The sequence below is a fragment of the Schistocerca americana genome, chromosome 3 (assembly GCF_021461395.2).
Source record: "Schistocerca americana isolate TAMUIC-IGC-003095 chromosome 3, iqSchAmer2.1, whole genome shotgun sequence".
Lineage (NCBI taxonomy): Eukaryota > Metazoa > Arthropoda > Insecta > Orthoptera > Acrididae > Schistocerca > Schistocerca americana.
In genome coordinates, this window is record NC_060121.1 from 904576297 (window position 1) to 904588709 (window position 12413).

At 43.8% G+C, this 12413-nt stretch overlaps 1 protein-coding gene across 1 annotated transcript in view; it reads left to right on the plus strand.

Moving 5' to 3' along the window:
• LOC124606491 overlaps positions 1-12413 on the plus strand; it is a 286812-nt gene that overhangs the window by 121947 nt on the left and 152452 nt on the right. The window lies entirely within an intron of this gene.

Below are 12413 nucleotides of genomic sequence, written 5' to 3' on the forward strand. Positions count from 1 at the left end.
CAGAAGAGATCTCCACCCCCTCGTACCCTTATGGATTTATGGACAGCCCTGCAGGATTCATGGTGTCAATTCCCTCATAAATGCTTCAGACATTAGTCGAATCCATGCCACCATGCCAAATCGTGTTACGGGGGTCCTACACGAAGAAAGGCCGGTGTACCAGTTTCTTGTACCAATTTCTTTGGCTCTTCAGTGTGTATTCCCTAAGTCAATACTTGTCCCACACAAATGGCTGGAAATGTCCAAAAACTATGTGATGAAAATAAGGATGAAATGCTGCATTTGCCTGGCGTCCACAGCCCCTGGATTAGATTATCATCATCATCATCATCATCTACGTTTTAAAAACAGAACATCTCCGTTGTATACCTCCAGGAGGAATTGGAGCATAATCTGTGAGAGGAATGGTACAACATACTTTAGAATTCAGAAATTACGCGGTCCATTCATATAAACGTGACCACCCCCTAATTCGACGCCAATATGCAATACCCACTGACAGGACGGCCGGTGGCAGCACTAGCAGTGTCGGGACAGTGGTTGGGGGGGGGAGTGGGGGGGACCCGGAAAGCAGTGCAGTCGTTGTCGTAATGCGGAAACTGAGAGATCTATCTATCTCATGTCCAAAAATACTTTCGCGCCAAGGCTGGAAGCACCGTCCAAACGGCTAAATTTGTTAACTGTTTGCGTGCCGCCGTGGTTAAAGTATGCCGTGCATGGCAAAATGGCGCTATCGAAAACTGGCTCTGAGTCAATTGTGGTGCACCACGGGCCGTACGCGACAGGAATGAACGATGGTTGCTGAGGTGTGTTACAGGCGAACAGATGAACAACTGTTGAGCAACTGTCCGCCCAGATGAAAAAAATGGCTATCAACAGTCTCCTCAACGACTGTTCAGCAAAGATTGGTGCATGATGTCCTCCGCAGTAGGCGATGGGTCCATGCATCCATGATAACTGCTGTCTATCGGTGACGAAGGCTGGAATTTGCACGCCAATAGGTAATTGGACGTTCAGTGAGTGGCAACAGGTGGCTTTTCCAAATAAATCTAGTTTTATACCCCATCGCACAGACGGCTGTTTTGAAACTTCTGAAATCAAATTGTCCAGGCTGGAGGAGGGAGCGTTATGTTCGAGGAGTATTTCTGTGGCATTCCCTGGGCGATCTGGTCATTCTAGAGGCCACAAAAGATCAACACAGGTATGCGTCTCTCCTTGGGGAACACGTCCACCCCTAAGAACATTTTGTTTTTTCTTCGGCACGATAGCATGTACCTCTCTCTCTGTCCTTTATTTTTTTTTTTTTTACCTCTCACCTCCCTTACAGCCCATCCTGTCCCTCACCAAAAATGCCTTTCGTGAGCAGCTTCTGAAGCATTAATTTTCAGCTTTTTCTCCTCTTTTTAAGTATTTATTTTTTAATCTTAATTCTTGAAATTAAATTTCCTCGTTTCTAAATTGGAAAAAATCCCACCCTACAGGATAGGAGATCGTTACTGGTCCAGTAAATATAGTTAGCATTCCAAGAGTGTAGACCACGTGCTGGTGCAGACCACCTGACCGTCCATAGATTCTAGTCAAGCTTCGCTGCTTTCTGGAGCTGAGGGGGCTGTTTACTTTCTGCTTTTCCCGCCAGATACCACCACCTCTGTAGCCGACCAGCTCGTAGTTCCCATCATTGCCACGATATGTCACTCCAAACACCAACTGAACATGGTACAGGTATCAATAAACATATTAAACACTCGTTAATTCTTAGCAGTGATAAATTATACACACAAACTTTCCTCGTGAATCAGTCTACGTGTTAGTGAAAAGCATATCGTGATTGCTACTATAGTTATTGAGATTAGCTTGAACATAGAAACAGAAATCGCAGCGAGGGACTGTAGTTTATGATAGGTATAGAACAGATATAGATTGCAATTTGGCGCCTAAAAGGCTAGCGATTCCTGTCGCATAAAGGGTCAAGCTGAGGGTTGTCTTACAACATTTATCTGCACTCTTCCCATTGCTCCCTGCTATTTGACTATCTGACGTCTACGCCTAACGTAAATCTACTGTAGTCTGTGTGCGTTATTCATCAGTGAATCCAAGTATATACATTTCACAGCATAACCACAGGCCGTTAATGTAAATTCGTAATTTCCATCACACAAAAATATAATATGAAAACTGTAATCTATTGACCACATATTCTCACCAGAATGACTGTAGTTACTTGTATACTTACTGATGTTGCATTTTACTTGACTGCGAGAGAAATTACAGTAGTTATATGATTCACTAAAATGAGCTGTCTAATACTGTATTTGCTTGTCTCAATTTACAAAGTTTTTGTACTACAAGTTTAATTTAACTTTTGTCATTTAATTCCCTAATGCAAAAGAATGTTTTGGTGACTTACCCGTTTACTTAAGTGCACTGACTGAGAGATGATTGGGTCATCAGATGTTGAACAAGCTTATGTTGTGGTTCTGTGGGCTGTCAGAGATGTATGTCTGCAATGTGCCTACCATGGATGGAACTGTTGTTGGCGGGAAGCTGTGCTAAGTTTTTTTCGACCGCTCCGTTGCTGCTGATTTAAATTGGACCAAGGTAGCGTATGCACCGCTTCGTTCGTTTTTTAATAAGTGGCCTGAAAAATTGTTGTTTTCCAACACACAACTCTAGAAAACAATTCACTGGCAAAAAATTGTAGCAGTCACTCCAGGGACAATGTCTAGATGAGATTCAGATGAGATATTTAGGTTAAAACACAAATGTTTACGCCAATAAAGCACACACACACTATAACGTGTGTTTGTCTGGGCGGATGCACTTTTATTCAAAACTTTACTTTTGCAAATCATGTACTGTACTCTCTCCAAAAATTAAAGCAGCTCTCAATTATGTGTCACACACTAGAGTCCATGTAACATTATTCTTTTCACAGAAACACTTCTTTCGTTTTATGTAAGTCTGCAGGCTTTAGTGGCCGTTGTCACTGAAGTTAAAATCTTCTGGGTTATTAGGCCGCGTCATATTTCTTCTAAAACGTTCGGCGTTTCGATCCCTCTGCTGGGACCTTCCTCAGGATCTTTTGGTGTCCACTACTGCTAGAAAACTGTGCAGTTCTAGCAGTAGTGGACACCAGAAGATCCTGAGGAAGATCGCAGCAGAGGGGTCGAAACGTCGAACATTTTAGAAGAAACATGACGCGGTCTAATAACCCAGAAGATTTTAACTTCACTTCTTTCGTTTGCCACAATCTCTCTGCACCATAAAGTCGAAATACTTTGCTGACCAGTTACTTTATCGTAACTTCATACTCCAAAAAAATTATTCCTTCGCCTCTCCAGTACGCTGGGGCAATTAGGGGGGGGGGGGGGGGCTATCTCTCAGGGAAAGGAAAAAATATAGTGTAGCAAGGTTTATTTCTTTCACGAAAATGAGTTAATAGTCAGTATTACGCAGGTCTTTAACAGTGTCAGACTTTTTTATGGCTACTTGAGCTATGATTTATTGCATCATTTATCATTTACTACAACTGGTTAGCTGTCTTATTCAACTGCAACTCTGCAAACGTTGCTGAATGCAGCCAAGCTTTAAACATGAGTTACTTTCCGCAGCAACACTCTTCCTTACGTTCGTAGTTTCTCATCTCAAGAAAAGTTCCGCTTAAGTTTCTCCTCACATAGACAATAATTCTGATCTAATGGGCATAGCACACTGGTGTGCAAATCTTACGGACGAAAGAAGCTTTCGCGTGATATGCCACTGCGAAGCAACATACTCGTACCTCAACGAAACTTACACCGTAAATACAAAGAACTGCTTCAACATAGTAGATACGGTAACTGAGGTAACTGAAAGAAATACACATTGAGACGAACAGGAATTACTTGTTGTTGTTGTTGTTGTTGCAGTCTTCAATCCAGAGACTGGTTTGATGCAGCTCTCCGTGCTACTCTATCCTGTGCAAGCTTCTTCATCTCCCAGTACCTACTGCAACCTACATCCTTCTGAATCTGTTTAGTGTATTCATCTCTTGGTCTCCCTCTACGATTTTTACTAAATTGGTGATCCCTTGATGCCTCAGAACATGTCCTACCAAGCGATCCCTCCTTCTAGTCAAGTTGGGCCACAAACTCCTCTTCTCCCCAATTCTGTTCAATACCTCCTCATTAGTTATGTGATCTGCCCATCTAATCTTCAGCATTCTCCTGTAGCACCACAATTCGAAAGCTTCTGTTCTCTTCTTGTCTAAACTATCTATCGTGCACGATTCACTCCCATACATGGCTACACTCCACACAAACACTTTCAGAAACGACTTCCTGACACATAAATCTATACTTGATGTTAACAAATTTCTCTTCTTCAGAAACTCTTTCCTTGCCATAGCCAGTATACATTTTATTTCCTCTCTACTTCAACCATCATCAGTTATTTTGCTCCCCAAATAGCAAAACTCGTTTACTACGTTAAGTGTCTCATTTCCTAATCTGATTCCCTCAGCATCACCCCATTTAATTCGACTACATTCCATTATCCTCGTTTTGCGTTTGTTGATGTTCATCTTATATCCTCCTTTCAAGACACTGTCCATTCCGTTCAACTGCTCTTCCAAGTTCTTTTCTCCTAATAACGACGTCCTCCTGAGTATTCCCAGCCCGGAGATCCGAATGGGGGACTGTTTTACCTCCGGAATATTTTACCCAAGAGGACGCCATCATCATTTAACCGTACAGTAAAGCTGCATGCCCTCGGGAAAAATTACGGCTATAGTTTCCCCTTGCTTTCAGCCGTTCGCAGTGTCAGGCCGTTTTGGTTAGTGTTACAAGGCCAGACCAGTCAATCATCCAGACTGTTACCACTGCAACAACTGAAAACGCTGCTGCCCCTCTTCAGGAACCACACGTCTGTTTGGCCTCTCAACAGATACCCCTCCGTTGTGGTTGCACCTAGGGTACGGCTATCTGTATCACTGAGGCACGCCAGCCTCCCCACCAACGGCAAGGTCCATGGTTCGTGGGGGGAAGTAGGGGGCGGGGAGGAATTACTTATTCAATGACAATAACTGAATCAAAGTCATCGCGCTTTTGTGATGGCGTCCTGGACATTACGAAAGGCAGGACGCAATTCTTAATAGGATGTGTCATCACCACGGACGGAAAAGTGCGCTCTGCAACGTGCTCACTTGTTGGCCTCAAAGCTGATAAGGAGCTCTTAGGGTGGGGAGTTGCGGTCCTCCAACTAGGCGGTTGACAACTGCTGGGGTGGACGTTTTGCAATTCGTCTCCCCAGTGCATCCCATACGTGCTCGTTCGGAGTTATGTCCATTCGGCAAATAACCCCTCGTTCCAAGAGCTACTCCACCTGTCCAGGTCGGTGCGGTCGCGCGTTGTTATCCACAAAACCGAAGTCAGGGGTGAAAGCAGTGCAGAAAAGACGCTCATGAGGAAGGAGTTCAGTCTCACAATATCGTTGACTGATTAATGTACCGTTTTCGAAAGTCTGGAGGTCAGTACGCCCATGCAACGTTATGCCTTCTGTAACTGCTCCTTCTATTGAAAATGTTCGTTGATGTAGTTCGTGCCCCGACCAGCTAGCGGTAGAATGTCTGTACAATGTCTGACAAGGAACGTTACAAAAGAAGTCTGTCCTGCTGCACTATATTCACGCCGAGTGCGTATTAATTCTACCGGCCAGCTCAAACAAACATATGCTACCCGACGTGTATGAGTACAGCTACACGTAGATGCATACAAACTACTATTATTGCACTAACCGTGGTTACAGTCTATATCCAGCAATAGTTTCTCCACAAAAGTTTTCAGTTTACGTAAGGTAAATAATCTGAATCAGTACGATAACTTCTTTAGAGCGAGAAAGAATATATATATTTTTTGTCGCTGCCGCGCGGGATTAGCCGAGCGCTCTGGGCGCTGCAGTCAGGGACTGTGCGGCTGGTCCCGGCGGAGGTTCGAGTCCTCCCTCGGGCATGGGTGTGTGCGTTTGTCCTTAGGATAATTTAGGATAAGTAGTGTGTAAGCTTCGGGACTGATGACCTTAGCAGTTAAGTCCCATAAGATTTCACACACATTTGAACATTTTCTCTGTCGCTATATATATATATATATATATATATATATATATATATATATATATATATATATATATATATATATATATACAGGGTGAGTCACCTAACATTACCGCTGGATATATTTCGTAAGCCACATCAAATACTGACGAATCGATTCCACAGACCGAACGTGAGGAGAGGGGCTAGTGTAATTGGTTAATACAAACCATGTTCAATGTGGTGGCCATCATTTGCTGCACACAATTGCAGTCTCTGGCGTAATGAATGTCGTACACGCCGCAGTACATCTGGTGTAATGTCGCCGCAGGCTGCCACAATACGTCGTTTCATATCCTCTGGGGTTGTAGGCACATCACGGTACACATTCCCCTTTAACGTACCCCACAGAAAGACGTCCAGAGGTGTAAGATCAGGAGAACGGGCTGGCCAATTTATGCGTCCTCCACGTCCTATGAAACGCCCGTCGAACATCCTGTCAAGGGTCAGCCTAGTGTTAATTGCGGAATGTGCAGGTGCACCATCATGCTGATACGTCGACGCTTTTCCAGTGGGACATTTTCGAGCAACGTTGGCAGATCATTCTGTAGAAACGCGATGTATGTTGCAGGTGTTTGGGCCCCTGCAATGAAGTGAGGACCAATGAGGCGGTGGCCAATGATTCCGCACCATACATTTACAGTCCACGATCGCTGTCGCTCTACCTGTCTGAGCCAGCGAGGATTGTCCACGGACCAGTAATGCATGTTCCGTAGATTCACTGCCCCGTGGTTTGTGAAACCCGCTTCATCGGTAAAAAGGTAGAACTGCAACGCATTCTCTGTTAATGCCCATTGACAGAATTGCACTTGATGATTAAAGTCATCACCATGTAATTGCTGATGTAGCGACACATGAAACGGGTGAAAGCGGTGACGATGCAGTATGCGCATGACACTACTTTGACTCAGTCCACCGGCTCTCGCAATGTCCCGTGTACTCATGTGTGGGTTCATGGCAACAGCAGCTAACACACCAACTGCAGTCCGCAGCTCGTGGTCGTGCGGTAGCGTTCTCGCTTCCCACGCCCGGGTTCCCGGGTTCGATTCCTGGCGGGGTCATGGATTTTCTCTGCCTCGTGATGACTGGGTGTTGTGTGCTGTCCTTCGGTTAGTTAGGTTTAAGTAGTTCTAAGTTCTAGGGGACTGATAACCATAGATGTTCAGTCCCATAGTCCTCAGATCCACTTTTTTTTTTACCAACTTCACCCGCTTCTCCTGTGATGGGCCTGTTACGGACCTGTTTGCGTGCTACGACAATACCTGTTGCATACAGTTGGCGGTAAATGGTTTGCAATGTGCGGCACGTGGGATGCTCTCTGTCCGGGTACCATTCTGCATACACCCTGCAGGCTTCAGCTGCATTTCGTCGACACTCGCCATAGATGAGTATCATCTCCACCTTTTCAGAGTTCGAATACACCATGGTCACAGTTCCTACAACACTACACTATCACAGACGTCTGGTAACACGGTGTACTGCAGTTGGTCTGCATGCGGAGACGAATGCAGGATAACAATAGCAGCAATTGCTACATGCGGACACTGCGACAGATAGACCAAACCACAACAGTGCACAACAGCCACACTCGTAAACACGGTCGCCATCGTAAACATGTCCCTGTAGATGCTGCTCGCCGGCCGTGGCCCGTGTTTGTTACAACACGCAAATGAACGTCGGAGGTTTCAAGCGTCAACTTTAGGTTACAATATCTCCGGATTTAATTAACATTTTACAATGCAACAAACGGCACTGATTACGTATTTGTTTATATGTTCAGATGTGCTAACAAAACTAACGTAGGTTTGTGTTAAAAAATATACTTCCGTGCATATTTCTGTGGTTTGTATTAAACAATTACACTATCCCCTCTCCTCACGTTCGGTATGTGGAATCGGTTCGTCAGTATTTGATGTGTTTTACGAAATATATCCAGCGGTATCGTTAGGTGACTCACCCTGTATATATATATATATATATATATATATATATATATATATATATATATATATATATATATATATATGTGTGTGTGTGTGTGTGTGTGTGTGTGTGTGTGTGTATCGTTCTGTTATTAATCTGTATCGTTGCACTGATAAAATGTTTCGTAAGCACGTAGTATTATTTGGTTTGAAATAAATTTTCAATACGGTAAATTCACATTATACTGGTTTATTATAGTCGAAGCATATCCTATCATTGTCTTAAAGAAGTAACCTTTCCATAAGCTGGGTGGAATTAGTTAGGTAAATTTCAGTCAAAGAGTTTGCAATAATGTCCAGACCTCACCAGTTGCTTTAACGAAATCTAAATATTTTTCCCACTATTCGATACTACACTAGTGAACATTAAAATTGATACACCACGAAGATGACGTGCTACAGACGCGAAATTTAACCGACAGGACGAAGATGCTGTCATATGCAAATGATTAGCTTTTCAGAGCATTCACACAAGGTTGGCGCACTTACAACGTGCTAACCTGAGGAAAGTTTCGAACCGATTTCTCATACACAAACAGCAGTTGACCGGCGTTGCCTGGTGAAACGTTGTTGTGATGCCTCGTGTAAGGAGGAGAAATGCGTACCATCACGTTTCCGACTTTGATAAAGGTCGGATTGTAGCCTATCGCGATTGCGGTTTATCGTATCGCGACATTGCTGCTCACGTTGGTCGAGATCCAATGACTGACAGCAGAATATGTCATCGGTGGGTTCAGGTGGCAGATGGGGACGTTTGCAAGACAACAACCATCTGCACGAACAGTTCGACGACGTTTGCAGCAGCATGGACTATCAACTCGGAGACCATGGTTGCGGTTACCCTTGACGCTGCATCACAGACAGGAGCGCCTGCGATGGTGTACTCAACGACGAACCTGGGTGCACGAATGGCAAAACGTCATTTTTTCGGATGAATCCAGGTTCTGTTTACATCATCATGATGGTCACATCCGTGTTTGGCGACATCGTGGCGAGCGCACATTTTAAGCGTGTAGTCGTCATCGCCATACTGGCGTATCACCCGGCGTGATGTTACCGGGTGCCATTGGTTACACGTCTCGGTCACCTCTTGTTCGCACTGACGGCACTTTGAGCAGAGGATGTTACATTTGAGATGTGTTACGACCCGTGGCTCTACCCTTCATTCGATCCCTGCGAAACCCTACAGGATTATGCACGACCGTATGTTGCAGGTCCAGACGGGCCTTTCTGGATACAGAAAATGTTCGACTGCTGCCGTGGCCAGTACATTCTCCAGATCTCCCACAAACCGAAAACGTCAGGTCAATGGTGGCCGAGCAACTGGTTCGTCGCAATACGCCAGTCACTACTCTTGATGCACTGTGGTATCGTGTTGAAGCTGCGTGGGCAGCTGTACCTGTACACACCACCTAAGCTCTGTTTGACTCAATGCCCAGGCGTATCAAGGCCGTTGTTACGGCCAGAGGTGGTTGTTCTGGGTATTGATTTCTCAGGATCTGTGCACCCAAATTGAGTGAAAATGTAGTCACATGTCAGTTCTAGTATAATATATTTGTCAAATGAATACCCGTTTATCATCTGCATTTCTTCTTGGTGTATCAATTTTAATGGCCAATAGTGTAATATTAACAATCTCTTCCGTTAAATTATTAACAGTCTATCACTTCGGGACAAAGTTCAGTCTTCCATTGATAATAATCAATTTTAAGACAAATTTCAGTTCTTTTCCTATCTTCACTTTACGTATTGATATACTCAAAATTGCTGATCTACCTATTTCAAGCTTAATGATTTCTAGCAGATCGCAAATCTACAAAATGTGAAAACAATCTCATATCGCCTACGTACAGGAGCACACGTTAAGTTATGATACGATCAAACAGACGCTAGAAGCACATTAACAGTGTATACCTTCTGTATTGCGCGGTGTCCTCAAAGAGTAGTCACAAGGAGAATACTTTTAGGCACTTGTCCTACTCTGTGATCTGTAAGTACACTACTTTGCGATCTACTGTTACTTTAATTTGACACAAGAGGGATTCTATTTTACTTTCTTTTGCAAAAATCCAATTCTTACTTTATACTGGATTTTTTTTCTATTTCTTTTTACATTGTTTCTCTTCAGTACACTTGCTGCTATTTAAGTGATGCTATCACAGTGGGACTTTGTTTTCTTTTTTTATGAAATTTGGACCTTGGGTTTGGAGCCTGTATTGGGTTTTGGGTGCTATTTTTATATTTTCATCTTTGCGTCGAAAGGAAGTGGCGTTACACTTCCCGCACCATAACACCTGGACCACCAAAACCATCATATTCGACGTATACCCACCCCTCACCATACGAGGGTACATCCAAAATCACTAATCAGACTGAATGTACTCTCACCAGAGCAAACGGCCCCACTACTCGTTGGTCCAGTCCTATGGTGTGGCACCATCGTAATTAGTGTCACCGATGTTCTGGTGTCAACGAAACACAATGTATTCCCCATGGAGCAATCTTATCACTGTGGAGAGTGACGCTACGTGCTTTCAGTCCTGCTAACGTTGTTACAATTGCTTCCGCTGTTTGACGAGGGTGCCTTCTTGCCAGTTGCATAGTTTATCGGTCATCTGGTGCTATAGTTGCCCTTGGTGGACCACTTCGTCTCCTTCTGGCAGGAATGCCTGTGGTTTGGAATGCTACCCCATGCATGTCAAACAATGCAATGAGCAATACCAAACTGCTGGGCTGCGCTCGTCACATTTCGTCCTTCTTCCAGTTCCCCTACGATTCTTTCTCTTGCGAAGTCACCCAAACGTTATCAGCGGGCCGTATTGGTACGAAGAAGACCACAGCACTGGACCATAACTATTCGCTAGTTCTTACTGTCTTTTCGCGTTCCCATTGTCCTGAAGGGCCCTCCCATTTGGCGCTGTAGTGACACCGACCTCACGCCATATGTTGTACAGCTTTCTATGCCCGACCAGGAAAAATCTGGAAACACGCTCCCGCACTTTCTTGCGTTTCCACCGAGTTGATAATATGTTATGTTACTTTATCCATCTCGTCCTTAAATACTGACCGAGCGAGGTGACGCAGTGGTTAGCACACTGGACTCGCATTCGGGAGGATGACGGTTCAATCTCGCGTCCGGCCATCCCTAAATCGCTTCAGACAAAAGCCGGAATGGTTACTTTCAAAGGGCACGGCCGATTTCCTTCCCCATCCCTCTCTAATCAGAGCTTATGTTCCGGCCCTAATGACCTCGCTGTCGACGGGACGTTAAACATTAATTTCCTCCTCCTTAAATACTGCACAGCAGCGCACTTCATTACGTAAACCACAAAAATTTTACCTTAATATTACACGTAAGTAGAACGTAAGAATACATGTACAAATACAGTTTGATACATTCGAAAACACAAGTTGAATTTTAATATCTGTGTTTTAAAAAATCACAAAAGCATCAAATAACGTAACACTGAAAATACAGAGAGTTAACAAAGCGAGGAGTACTGTTGAATATTATTGATAATATACAAGGTGTGATTAAAAGTTAGCCGGCCGAAGTGGCCGTGCGGTTAAAGGCGCTGCAGTCTGGAACCGCAAGACCGCTACGGTCGCAGGTTCGAGTCCTGCCTCGGGCATGGATGTTTGTGATGTCCTTAGGTTAGTTAGGTTTAACTAGTTCTAAGTTCTAGGGGACTAATGACCTCAGCAGTTGAGTCCCATAGTGCTCAGAGCCATTAAAAGTTAACGGGAATTAGTAATTTCGCTGACTTCATACATCCGATTTTCAATTTTTTATCTTGTTGGTACACATGTTCCTGATATACGTTTCCATTTCCAGCTGTTTTGAATATTTAGTTTACTTTCGACAGTCGAAAAGATTATACGTGTTTTCGAGTGTCGGGAGAACTTTTACTTTCGAAAAAGATGTATCAAAGAATGTGCGTTAAATTTTGCTTTAACAACGAAGTAAAGTGCAGTACCGCTTTCTAAATTTTGACATTTGTTTTGGGCGAATGCATTATGAAAAGAGTTAACGGGTGGTACAAACGTTTCAAAAGAGGCTCGACAAGATCTTGAAGACGATGACAGTCCTGGACGCCATTGCACCTATTACTGACAACAATGTGAAAGAAGTAAAGAAAATGATTCTGGAAAATCGTCGAATTACCAGCAGGGAGACTTCTGATGACGTCGGCATATCCTTTGGCTCATACCAAGCAATTTTTTCGGATATTTTGAGCATGAAACATATAGCAGCAAAGTTTGTTCCGAAACTGTTGAATTTCGACCAAAAATGATATCGCGCA